Raw genomic sequence first — 15,024 nt, 5'->3', positions numbered from 1 at the left:
GAAATTGTCTAAGTGCCACACGAATCGATTAGCAAAAGTCTAGCCCCATGACAGGTGGTATCAGAGTTGTAGCGTAGCCCCGCCACAAGTGGTGTCAGAACAAGTTATTGGAGTAACAATGAGTGTACCAGGTGGATTTTGTGGCAAGTGGTGATAGAGCGAGTCGTTACAGGCAAACAACGATCGTTTTGTACGTTAGAAGTGGGACAAAGCAAGTCGAAGTGTAGGTGTTGTGGATTCAACAGTGATTCGAGCTTGTCTTGTGACAAGAAGCATTATAGCTAGTGAAAGGAAGCCGTTGTGGATCCAACGAGTGTTCCAGACAAGTTTGTGAAATGGATCAAGATGATACAACAAATAGGAGTTGTTTCCATAGAGAATGGCGTGAAGAGCCATGATGGTGGGATTGAGCGAGGGAAACAAAGCATGAGAGTTATCCTAGGATATTTGGAGATGAGAATCAAGAATCTTGAGAGCTTTACTGCGGAAGCCAAGGAGGTTTAGGGAGTTATGGAGTCTCGTATTGAATAGCTAGAGTCCATGAGAGATGGGTTCAAAGATGTGGTACAATTGAGTCTCTATGATTGAGGGTTGATAGAGATGAGTAATGCGCTCAGGGTCGAGGTGATGGCCTTGAAGAAAGAGATGGATGGGCTCAAGAGTGAGCTACTCATGCGTAATATAGCAATGAGGGACAGTGGTGTTCTCAAGACTTTCTTTGAAGGACTTAGAATATGGGTGATGCTTGTGAAAGAGCAAGGTGATGCCCAGAGTTGTTCATAAGCTAGAGCTATAGCCGAGTCAATGTGTGAGTTTGCAGGAGTCAAGCCAACCAAAGATGAGTCATCCAGACCCAATCCTGAAGATAGTGGTGAAAATGAGGGAGACCAAGGCAAAGGACAATGGATAGATGGCGAATAGAGCTCTTCGAATAACTAAAAAATGGCATCGACTGATCGTGGTCGGATAAAGCCATTGGGGAATCATGTCAAGGCCAAGTTCGTGCCAAAAAATAAGGTGAGTAGCAAGCCACTTAAATGTTATTTCTATGATGGTCCTCACTTGATAAGAGGATGTCCTAAGAAGAATCGCCTTGCTGTCATTGTCAAAGGAGAAGACAAGCCAGAAGGGGAAGTAGCTAAAGATGGTGTGACTGCACGTGTCAAAGCAGTCAAGCCAAGAGCGAGGCTTAGTGCGAATGATGCAGGAAAGACGAGGGTAAAGAAGCGAAATCCACTGAAGTGTTTCCTATGTCAGGGAGCACATAGGGCCAAGAGTTGTCCAAATGCAGAAAAGTTCGATGCCAATGCAAGTGGCGAAGCAAGGAAGCCAAGGGTAAAGAAGCAGGAGCCATTGAAGTGTTTCCACTGTGGAGAGACAACACAAAGTGCGCAATTGCACAAATAAAGTAAAACTCAGTGCAAAAGCCAAGGGCCAAGCAAGAAAGCCGAGGGTAAAGAAACAAGAACAACTAGAGTGCTTCTGGTGTAAAGGTCCACACATGATGTGTGAATGCCCAAACTGAATCAAGCAATCCAATGGAAAGGACAAGGCCGAGAGTATCGAGCCTGCCAGGCTTGGTTCAATGTTGTTTACTTCTGCCAAGGTTAGTCAAAACCAAAAGCAGGGCGGGTTGCCCAAACCCAATGTTACCAAGGGGTTTGCCAAGGATGTCGAGGACGTAGTCTTCACTGTGGAAGCTAGAGTTGGCAAAGGGCCAAAAGATCCTAAATCGTTTCAAGAGAAATTGAGCTCAGTGCATACCAAGAGTGAGGCATGGTCTAAGTTGATGAGTCTTAAACATGATGGGGCGTTGAAGGAGTATGCGAGTCAGTTCAAGGAACTCATGCTCAAATTCCCAGAGTTGACTGAAGAAGATGCATTCTTCACCTTCACAGATTGATTAAATCAATAGGCAAAGACAGAGATGTAGAGAAGGGGAATCAAGGATTTTCCTCAAGTCTTGATAGTCGTAGAGTCCATCATAGAACTTGGAGTCAAGAAGACGTCCAAGCTGAAGTTGAAATCCATGGATAATGGTAAAAGAATCTGAGATGAGGGTTGGTCTAATAATGAGGAGCAAGGCTCTTCGAGTAATGCTTGTTCGAGTGGAGTTTGTTCAAATGGTGAGTATTTGAGCACTGATTGTTCAAGTAGTGATCACAAGTCTGGAGAAGACGTGTGATGTTGGCAAAAGTAAAGCTGACAGGTGCCTTAAGCCGATGTCAAGAAATGAGCAAACAGAGGGTCACTGAATTAAGGGGCCACAAGAATTGCAAGCTTGCCTGAATAAAGTCGAGTGGTCCAAGAAGATAGACAAGCCCATGATCAAGTTACCCAAGGATATAGGTGAAGACAGGGTCAATGAGGCTGTTAGAATTAGCTCAATGATTGTGAGTTCTGCCAAGGCAAGTGGAGGCCAAAAGCAAATGTGTTGATGTGTACGAACATAAACGTTGCGGGACAATCGAGAGTTGCATTATTAGACATGATGGCAACTGATCTATTCATGTCAAATAAGGATGGCGACAATCTTGGTTTGAAAGTCGAGCCATCGAAAGGGGTGATCAAGACTGTCAATTCTGAAGAAGTTTTGAGGGAGATGAATATTATTTTAGGGACTACCATCAAAGAGACAATCAGGGAAGTGGTTGATAGAGTCCAAGATTTCCAGAGACATGATGGGCGAGAATTTTCTACTCATGTAAGAGGGTGGAAGTCGCACCGGACTTCAAGGGAGAAAGTGTTGATGCGAGTAGAAGCGGTGAATTTCAAGATAGAGGTGTTGGTGCGTGCAGTGCCAGACTTTATTAAGTAAGAAGGACTGACACATAGAGTAAATATGCTGAGGGAGATCAAGGGACATCTCAAACACGTTACAAGAGTTAAGTTTGATTTACTATTGTAGATGAGTGTGGTTGGAGGACCTGACCATCTTTTTTTATGAAATTATCAAAGGTTAGAAGGGACATATGAGACTTTCAGAGTTCTTAGGGACAAGCGAGTGTTGCCGATGAATTTGAGTTGTCGTATTGTATGTTACCGGAGTATCTAAGTCTTTACCGTTGGATCGGAAGTATCCTTGTTTGAGTGAATGCAAACAGGTAGGATGAATTTCCTACGTTCGAGATGAAAGCCATGGTGTGCTAGGTGGTGATAAGACATGACGGTGATAACCAAAGCGAGCAAGCCAAGGTGTTGTGTTAAAGCGTCCAAGGTGATCAAGACTAAGTGTTATCACCTAGCGACGAGGGCGTCGCTAGATCAAGTAGGGGAGAATGTCACGGACTAAACTTTTGGGTCCATTGACTTTGACGCAAACGTTCACAAGAGGGGTTCTATTGCGTAGACTTGGGCTTGTTGGGAATGATGAGTTGGCCTAGTTCTTGGAGAATGCTTAGAAGTCCGTAAATGATCAAGTCCAAGGCGTCCGAGAGAAATGGCAAGGGTGTTACATGTTTGATAGGGGAAATATTGTCAAGGCTCATGGATTCGGACCGAGACATGTGTGCGCAGATTTCTGTAGAAGAATAATACAGAGTGTTGGGCTTGCCCAGAACCATCAGACCTGGCCCGTTCCTTGGAAGATTCTATAAAGGATAATATTATCCAATAATTAAGGAAATAAATACTTAATTATGGATAATGTTTTATTTGAATTCAAATACCTTAGAGATAGAGTTCTGGATAAGGTAGGATTCAATCTAAGTCGTCGACATACTTTGATCTAGACCGTTGGATCTTGAGGGCTTCAACTATAAATAGAGAGTTCCTCCCTCATTTGTAAGGAGATTACATCATTTGTAATCATTCAGAGTAATAAAACTTAGGCATTTACTCTTACTCTCTATGAGTTCTTTGTTTCTAGCTTTATAACTTTTTTAGCTTTCTAGCCTTGTCAGCTTGTCCCCCTTTGTGCTGAAGCTTTTATGGCTTGTGCTGCCGATCATGAGGGATGAGATAACCTCGAGAATGTTCCTTTTTGAGTTCTTTTTAAAGTTCCAAAGTGATTCAAGTCTTGGTGACTTAGAAAGTTCCCACATAACTCGTGCTTTTGAGATCCGCTTCAACCCAGGTGGCTTGGATTAGCCCCAATTGAGTTTTGCTTCCGCGTTGCTGCCTAACCCTATCGGGTGTGTTCGTCACTTAGTGACCAAGAGATTCAAAAGGACGTGGATAAGGCTGACTTATGCACCATTTCGACCTGGAAATCGTCTAAGTGTCGCACGAATCGACTAGCAAAAGTCTAGCCCCATGACACGTTGCATGAATTGCACCAATAAGTTCTCGATGGAATCAAAAATTTATGTTTTCATGTTATATTTATGTCCTTTTGTATTATAATTATATTTAAAATATTTTATATCTATATAACTTTTCATAGATTAATAGATTGTTATATAAAATCTTAATGTGTTTCATATTTACTTTTTCCTCATTTTTTTTATTATTTATTTGTTTTTTTCTTGTCAAATACATGTTCAAGCTTAAAAAACTAATAGTATAATAATTTAAAATTTTAATTACTGCACGTATTATTTTCTTAAGGAATTATACTGCCTGTTTTTCTTCCCAAAACTTTAAAATAGTCTTGAAATGATATTATATTTCGAAATTAAATCTTTAAAAGATAAATTTATTTATAATTAAAATCGAATTAAAATCATGACTTTTATCATTGTTAAGTGAACTCAACTCAAATAGAAGTCAATGTAAAAAAAAAAACTATACCAAAAGCCGAATTCATCAACAACAACAACAACAAAACCCTATTCATCATTAATATATTATAAAAAATTGACTACAATTATAATCAAGCTTTGATAACGATAACTTAACTATAAGATTCTATCATTATCCCTATAAACAAAACGAAACGAGGGTGCGTTCATAGGCGGAACATCATGGGGTCAAGGGGAACCTTAACTCTAGCCAATTATTTTTAAAATATTAATTAATATTAAAAGATATATATTTAAAAAATAAATAGAGAAAAATTTATCGGCCCCTCAATTAAAAAATATTATTTTTATGGAAAATAATTTTTTTAACCCTACTATAATAAATTCCTAGTTCCACCCCTAGAGATAGGTTCTACTTACACTATATAAAACTAAAACATTTTACATGTATTTATAACTATTAGATTTAAATAAAGGTTTAATACCAAAATAAGTGCTCAAACTATACTAAAAACCTCGAATATGTGCTTAAACTATTTTTTGACCCATCCAAGTGCGTAACATTACAAAAGTTACCCATTTAGGTGCCCGAGCCATCAACGACGTTAATTTCTCTGTTAAGTGTCATAATTTGGTGCTTTTAAAAAATTTATTTAAAATTAAAAAAATAAAATTATATATATTTTCAAAGAAAAACATAACCATTTTGAAATAATCCAAAAACTTTGAAAAAATCTTCATTTCAACCCATAAACCCAACCAACCGCTACTAGGGATGGCAAAAAAACTCGAATCCGACGGGAAAAACCGAAAACCGAATTAAACGGGGACGGGAAAAATCGTTTATGCTAAACGGGGACAGGGACGGGGAAAAATAGTTTATGCTAAATGGGGACGGGGACGGGTTTGGTAATCCCCGCCCCTATTACCCGATTACCCGACCCGATAAATATTAAAAATTATTATTTTATATATATTTATATAATATTAATAAATTTAATTTAAATTAATATATATATATATATATATAATATTTATATATTTAATTTTAATATATATATATATATATACCTGGCCCGATACCCGTTTATGCTAAACGGGGATACTCGTTTCCCTGCGATTTTCCCCGATTACCTAATGGGGATCCCCCATTTAAATCCCCGCAGTTTTTAAGCGGGGACGGGTATGGGTTTTTTAAACGGGGACGGGGACGGGGGGACCAATACCCGGCCAGAACCCGACCCGTTGCCATCCCTAACCGTTGCCCTTTTCTGTCGATGAAGCTCCACCCGACCTCATCTTCCCCCGATGACCAAAACCCTCGGGCACCTAAATGGGTAACGTTTGTAACGTTAGATACCTGGATGGATAAGGTAACATCTTAGGTTAAAATCAAAAATATTGCATTTTTCATAACATTTTCGGTTAGTGTATGTCTTTTTCAGTTGTAAACCCTAATCCCACTACAAATGATTCCAAAGCTGTCTTAAATTAACTGAAATTTTTGTTAAAGAATGTAACTTTTTAGGTTGGATAAGATAACATTTTAGATTAAAAATTATCTTAAATTAAGCTTAAATTGGGTTACCGCACAACACAACTACCAAATGAGTAAATTGGTATGGTTCCAAAGCTTTAGTTTTGATTTCATGTTTCCATTCAAAACTCCATAGCCGCTACTTGAATCTCTAAATTGCAAATGGTCGATGTCTCTTATAATGACTTCACTTGTCTATTCCCGAAATCTCACTGCTCTTTAAGAAGATGAAGCTGAATACGGATACGATGAAAATTATCTCTACTGCTCTATAATTCATATTTAACAGAACACACAAAAAGATAAGATTATTTAAACTTTGTAAATAATACGTAATCAATTAGTTGATTTGCACGAGTGGTTGGGGGACAGACTTAAGATATTCTGCATTCTAATGCGCTTGGGTTCGAACCTCACGGCTAATGGAAATAAGACTTGCTACGACTCTATTTCCTATATTAGAATGTATGAATTTATGATCATATGTATATGTTTGATTTGAGTATATATGATATAAATTACAGTAGGTGTTAAATGATTGGTGTGAATACATGTAGTGTGATCAGTTATAGGATCTAATATGAATGATCTATATGATTGCATGGGAAGTGAAATAAGTTATATGATGGATGACCATACATGTTACAGGGTATAGGTGATTAATTATGAGAATCAGTATAATATATTTATGACTACATGAGATGGGTGATGAGTTAAATAAGACCAGACTATAGAGTAATATGAGAATATTTAAGAGAATAATATATAATCAGAAGATAATAAATTAAGAGACTTTATGAAAATGGTATATATATAAATTAGGGGACATGAGCATAATGATGATACGAACCTATAGGATAAACACTATAGGAAAAAGTGATATGCTTAAAAGAAAACTATGATATAGAAGTTATAAAATGAAGAACTATAAAACCTTATGAGAAGGTTATAGGAGCTATATAGAACTAAATTAAATGGATAGAATAATTTATAATTAAATAACGTGAGATAAGTGATAAGGGTTATATGTTATTGTACATGTTAGTATAATAAATCATGTAAGCTGATGCAAAGGGAAAATGAGATAAAGATAAATAACTTTTACCTATATGATTGATATAAGATTATATGCCGGTGTGATAACATGTACAAGGGAACTAAGCTCTATGATATGGACCCATGGGAGTATAAGTAACGTGATTGCATAAACTATATATATATTTATATGATTTGGTATATGCCATTTGATTCCTGGGTATACATGTAGATAATATATGTGGATATAAGCTATGCAAAAGTGATCTATGTGACTAGATGTATATGAAATCTAAGTGATATGACTTATAGGTATTTATATTATAATGTTACATGATATATATGTATGTTAAATGAATTATGTGATGGTATAAGAAATTATATGAATTATATAGACGAAAACATGTATATGTTATAAGATAGGACATGTGACTATGAGTTATGTGAAAAGCTATGTGATACGTGATATGTGAAAGTGAATTACATGTTTATGTGAATATTTGAAATGAAATAAATGATAATGACCATGTTATGTGTCATGAGAGCTAGGGGAATAGTTGGCATGCCAAGAGTCGAGGGTCTACGCGGTCCTTCGGGACATATGTATATTCTTTAGAACATTTATGAGGTCTTTGAGACACATACTTGGTCCTTCGTATATGTATATGATTCTTAAGGAATTTCTATGTGGTCCTTATGGACATTATATGGCACTACGGTGCATTTCTACGCGGCACTTCGGTGCATTTATACGAGCTGTGGTGACAGCATTAGTGCACAACCTCTATAGACTCATATATCTATAGTTCTCACAAGTTTTACCATGGGCTAATCAAAGAGATAACATGAATACAATATATATATAATGTATGTGCTTTTGGTTACAGGAATTATGATTTATGGGTGTTTCTTGGTGAAATGATATATGTGTGATATGATATACATAAATGATAAGTACAATATCAGGTGATAAATAATTGGATGATAATGATAGAAATAGTTATAATAATATATATGATAATGCTAAGAAAGTAGATGATGATATATGTACATGAGTGTATTTGTTATATAAAAAGGTGTATGATTTTGTATGAAATTGTTATATGATTTTGTATGATAAGTTAGTATTAAATGTTCATGTGGTTTGTTATATGGAATGTGTTTTATGATTTTTATTATATGTTTTATTTGCCTCACTAAGTCATCGACTTAGCGTGTGATTGTTTCACACGCAGGTTTGAGAAGATTATAGAGAGCATTGTGGAGCAAGACAGGTCAGTATCTCCTTTACAAAGTTCAGATCGGAAAATATATGTATTTGGCATGTAAATAAAAATTTGAATTCGATATACTCGAATTGGTTTTGTAAAATCATATTATACTAATTTATATAAATTAATCAATTGTATTTAGTAAAAGTTTTAAAATTATTCACTATTTTGTTCAAGTAAAGGTTTTGAAAAGTCAATGTGACATCTCAGACTCGTAGCCAGGTCGGGTACGGGTTGGGGGTGTTACATTTAATGGTATCATAGCTACGGTTTATCCGATTCTAGGCTTAAATCGAAGTTTACAGTGTTTTAAAAAAATGTACATGCCAACACGAAGTGAAAAAGTCTCTGTCTGAACGGTAAGGAGTGTGTTGTCTTGTTAATAGAGTTCAATAGTTATATTATATTAGATGTTTGATAACGAGAGCTTCAAAAGTGAAGCACAAGGCGATAGACCTGAAGGTAATATCATTCACCTGCCCTGGCCAGGCAGGGAGAAGAGCGAAAAACCTCAGGGAATGCCTGTACAAGATTAGAAAATGTCTTCATGATGTTGAATAATATTTTGATGTGTTTTCAATTTTCCACTTCTTTAACTCATAGAATGAATGTATCGAATTAGTTGAAAGAGCTAAGAGCACCCGAGTTCAAGGGTGGATTTAATGAAGATTCTGTTGTTACAGACCTTTGGGTTAAATGATATGAAGATAATGATTAGAAGGTTTTCATTTATGCAAATGGAGAAGTTAAATTGAGTAGTTTCGTTACTAAGTGGACAAGCTAGAATATGGTGAACAAGTGTCACCATAAGAACGTTAAAGGATCAAATGATGTGGTTAGAATTGTAAAAGAGTTCAAGAATAAGTGCATCAGTGATATGTTTATAAGATGAATGAAATCAGAGTTATGGATTTGAATCAAAGGGGTAGTATTGTGTATAAGTAAGATTGTGGATATGATAAAGGTTTGTATTCCAGATGGAAATAGTTAGCGTTGGCTAACAAGATTGTGTGATGAAATGTATTGGAGTTATAAGATTTTAAGATATTGTCAGGATATGATAACCAAATATGAAGTGAATCTGGATACAGTTGTATACTGTGATCATAGTAAAGTGATATAGTGAAGGAAGTAAGGATTTGTATGTTTAAGTAAAGCTAAGGATTGATAAAAAGAATTTAAGAATGGATACATCATTAATCCGTTTATAAGACAAAGAAGTTAGAATGTTAAGTGTGAATAATGGAAATTACATGGTGTATGAGAATAAAGGTGGATTTATAAGTTAAGTAAATTATTGTTGAGATAATTTCGAATGGAAATGATGTATATGATTGATTGATTTGGGCTTGTGCCCTAGATTGAACAGTTGCTATTGACGAGTTGTAATAGTAAAAGTGATAAAGTTGTAAGATTTGGAAAAGATGTAAGGTTAAGTCAATCAAGTCTGATGTGGATTTAGATATGGTAGTATATTCTGATAACATAAATGAGGTACAGTTAAGAAGATACTGATTTATGTATCCAAAGGAAGCTAAAAGATTATGAAAGTCTGAAGAAAAGATATTACCTATGCTATAAGAAGATTTTAAATTAGGGAAAAGTAATCGAATAAGGAAATGAAATGATTGAGTTTAAAGGATCAGATATGATAAAGGTTCTGTTGAAGTATAAATTATAAGTTGATTAGAAGTAAGAAAGGTTTGTCAGAGGATGTGAAAGATTGCTTGATTCTGCAAAATGTATGTTTTAATCATCCATGATGAAGATTTAAAGTTATGTTTCTTGGTCAAGTAGAAGTAGTCAGAGAAATAAAGAATGATTTATACGATTAAAGAAGTTAAGAGACAGTAAATTGATGATAGAATGAAAGTTGGAGTATAATTGCAAGGCAATTAGAGATTGATGAGTAAATTGATTGATTTATGATTTTAAGTGATAAGAACTGATGTTATTGTATACCTGATAAGTGATATGATATGGATGTATATAAGGGAAAAGGTAGATGAAGAACTAAAGGAATGAAAAGTAAGTTTTCTGATGGTGACAGGAAAGATTAAGTAAAGGAAGCAACATGAAAACATTAGAACACATGTTCTTATCAAGATGTGCAGTGAAAATTCGAGGACGAATTTTCTTTAAAGGAGGGGAGATTTGTAACATCCTTAATACCGGGTTAGTGACCAAATTGTAATATTTCATAATTTGGTGATTAAAGTGGAATAGTTGAAAAGTTTAATGATTTATTTGAAAATATTACCTTGAAGATGCTAATAATTATAAAAGGTATTAAAGGGTAAAAGGGTCATTTGACCAAGAGATGAATAAAATAATGATATATATATGGATAAGGATGAGAGATTTTTCCAGAAATCTCTTATCTCTTTTTCTTCTTCATCTTCTTCTTCCTCCCGTGAAAGCTTCAAGGCAAAGGTAAGATTCCTTGTAGCTGATTATTTGTTAATTTTAAGAGTGGGTTTTTGATCCTTAGGTAATATTTAAGCTTATAGAAAGCTTAGGTTGTCCTAAAATCAAAAGATGAAGAAGTTATGAAAGATTAAAGAAAATGAGTTTTTAAGGGAAATGTTGGAAAAGAGTAAATAAGTGAATTTTGAGAAGGAATTTGACTTGTTATCAATAAAAATAAGAGATTTATGAAGTTAGAAAGGATTTATAACAAAGTTGAAAATTTAGTAAGATTCTTAATTTTAAGAATCATGATGAGATATGGAAGATAAATATGGTTTATATGGATATAAGTTGGTTTAAGTAATGGTAGTTGAGTTTAAGGACATGATAGGGGCTTAAAATAGAAGAATTGAATGAAGAGTTGAATAATTTCGTGCTTAAAATGGAATTTCTGGGTTGTGTGCATCGATGCATATTCAATGTGCATCGATGCACTTTCAAATAAACAAACATCGAATGCAAGTAGTGCATCGATGCATAAGTAGTGCATACCCCCTTAAAATACAAACACCGAATGTATTTTATGCACCGATGCATAAGTAGTGCATCGATGCATCGTTAGGGAATGCATCGATACACTGTGCAGTACATCGATGCATACCTTCATTAAAAGATGAAATTGGCTTTTCTCTTAGCCTAAGGAGTGATAGTTTCGAATATATCAATTAGTATACTGATAAGTATAAATGTATTATTATGTAGATATAGAATGGAAGCTTGTTCCGGAACAAACTAAGGATTAGGATTGATTCGAAGCAAACGAGGCCCAGGTGAGTGCATACAAGTTAGTTTATGATGTTTAATGGAAATAAGACTTGTGACGAGTCTATTTCCTATATTAGAATGTATGAATTTATGATCATATGTATATGTTTGATTTGAGTATATATGATATAAATTAGAGTAGATGTTAAATGATTGGTGTGAATACATGTAGTGTGATCAGTTATAGGATCTAATATGAATGATCTATATGATTGCATGGGAAGCGAAATAAGTTATATGATGGATGACCATACATGTTACAGGGTATAGGTGATTAATTATGAGAATCAGTATAATATATTTATGACTACATGAGATGGGTGATGAGTTAAATAAGACCAGACTATAGAGTAATATGAGAATATTTAAGAGAATAATATATAATCAGAAGATAATAAATTAAGAGACTTTATGAAAATGGTATATATATAAATTAGGGGACATGAGCATAACGATGATACAAACCTATAGGATAAACACTATAGGAAAAAGTGATATGCTTAAAAGAAAACTATGATATAGAAGTTATAAAATGAAGAACTATAAAACCTTATGAGAAGGTTATAGGAGCTATATAGAACTAAATTAAATGGATATAATAATTTATAATTAAATAACGTGAGATAAGTGATAAGGGTTATATGTTATTGTACATGTTAGTATAATAAATCATGTAAGCTGATACAAAGGGAAAATGAGATAAAGATAAATAACTTTTACCTATAGGATTGATATAAGATTATATGCCGGTGTGATAACATGTACAAGGGAACTAAGCTCTATGATATGGATCTATGTGAGTATAAGTAACGTGATTGCATAAACTATATATATATTTATATGATTTGGTATATGCCATTTGATTCCTGGGTATACATGTAGATAATATATGTGGATATAAGCTATGTAAAAGTGATCTATGTGACTAGATGTATATGAAATCTAAGTGATAAGACTTATAGGTATTTCTATTATAATGTTACATGATATGTATGTATGTTAAATGAATTATGTGATGGTATAAGAAATTATATGAATTATATAGGCGAAAACATGTATATGTTATGAGATAAGACATATGACTATGAGTTATGTGAAAAACTATGTGATACGTGATATGTGAAAGTGAATTACATGTTTATGTGAATATTTGAAATGAAATAAATGATAATGCCCATGTTATGTGTCATGAGAGCTAGGGGTATAGTTGGCATGCCAAGAGTTGAGGGTCTACGCAGTTCTTCGGGACATATGTATATTCTTTGGAACATTTATGAGGTCTTTGAGACACATACTTGGTCCTTGGTATATGTATATGATTCTTAAGGAATTTCTATGTGGCCCTTATGGACATTTTATGGCACTACGGTGCATTTCTACGCGGCACTTCGGTGCAATTCTACGTGGCACTACGGTGCATTTCTACGCGGCACTTCGGTGCATTTATACGAGCTGTGGTGATAGCATTAGAGCACAACCTCTATAGACTCAAATATATATAGTTCTCACAAGTGTACCATGGGCTAATCAAAGAGATAACATGAATACAATATATATATATATATATATATATATATATAATGTGTGTGCTTTTGGTTACAGGAATTATGATTTATGGGTGTTTCTTGGTGAAATGATATATGTGTGATATGATATACATAAATGATAAGTACAAGACCAGGTGATAAATAATTGGATGATAATGATAGAAATAGTTATAATAATATATATGATAATGCTAAGAAAGTATATGATGATATATGTACATGAGTGTATTTGTTATATAAAAAGGTGTGTGATTTTGTATGAAATTGTTATATGATTTTGTATGATAAGTTAGTATTAAATGTTCATGTGGTTTGTTATATGAAATGTTTTATGATTTCTATTATATGTTTTATTTGCCTCACTAAGTCATCGACTTAGCGTGTGATTGTTTCACACGCAGGTTCGAGAAGATTATAGAGAGCATTGGGGAGCAAGACAGGTCAGTATCTCCTTTACAAAGTTCAGATCAAAAAATATATGTATTTGGCATGTAAATAAAAATTTGAATTCGATATACTCGAATTGGTTTTGTAAAATCATATGATACTAATTTATATAAATTAGTCAATTGTATTTAGTAAAAGTTTTAAAATTATTCACTATTTTGTTCAAGTAAAGGTTTTGAAAAGTGAATGTGACATCTCGGACTCGTAGCTGGGTCGGGTATGGGTTGGGGGTGTTACAGGGAGAGGGTTGAGCGATTTTGAATTTTTTTTAGGTTTAAAGTTAAAAATGAGTCAAACAAAAAAATGGCTTTTATAATTGGAGTTTAGAGGCTATTTACGCTTAGGTCCCTTGAGAGTTGTCCTGTATTTGCATTTTGGTCACGTGCAGGGACTGCTTTGATTTTTGTTTTAATCTCGTTGGCCTAATTTTGGAATTTTTGCATTTTATGTGTTAATATATGGTATGCTTGTAATTTGTGGAATATTATGCTTTACTACCTATGTTTTTAGCATTTATTTACATTTAAGTCACTGTATTAATTCCTAAATGTACGTGCTTAATTTCGATTGGTTCTAATTGGGTCACTATACTAATTTGTATGTCATATTAAGATGTGGCCCCTAAACTATTATGTGTGTTTTAGTTTAGTCCTTAAATTAATTGTTGTTAAAGTAACCCTAATATTAATTTTGTTTTATAAATTTATTTGGTAATTTGTAAATACTTAATTAATCTTTAAAATCAATTTTGTATAGTTTTAGCATATTCTTACTTGTTTAAATGCATTTTTTTTAATGATTTTTGGGATTAATCTTTTAGTTTAAGTTCCTTTATTTTAGTTTGTAATTAGAGCCTTAGATTTTGGATTTACACTTTAGATTTAGATTTCTCACACTTTAGTCCTTTAATTTAGGGAATAATTTAATTTGGCTTTCGCATTTATATGCTCAAAGGTTCATTTCGATTATTCGATTCAATAATTTGTAAAAAGGAAATTAGGGTTAATAATTTGATCCTTGGCCTTAGATTCTTCACCATTTAGTCCTTGAACTTTTAATTAGACATTCTTTTAACATAATTAATTAGGTTATTAATCAGAGCCTCCACTTTAGGTTTAGTTTTACTTTAGTCTTTTAATTTAGGGAATAATTTGATTTGACTTTCATTTAGATGCCCGAGGGTTAATCTCGATTATTCGATTCAATAATTATTTAAAATAAATTAGGATTAATATTAGAACCTCCATATCTAGGTTTAGTCATTTGGATTC

The sequence above is a fragment of the Hibiscus syriacus genome, unplaced genomic scaffold (assembly GCF_006381635.1).
Source record: "Hibiscus syriacus cultivar Baekdansim isolate YM2019G1 unplaced genomic scaffold, ASM638163v2 tig00112957_pilon, whole genome shotgun sequence".
NCBI classification, from domain to species: domain Eukaryota; kingdom Viridiplantae; phylum Streptophyta; class Magnoliopsida; order Malvales; family Malvaceae; genus Hibiscus; species Hibiscus syriacus.
Note: the sequence above shows the minus strand (reverse complement) of the source record.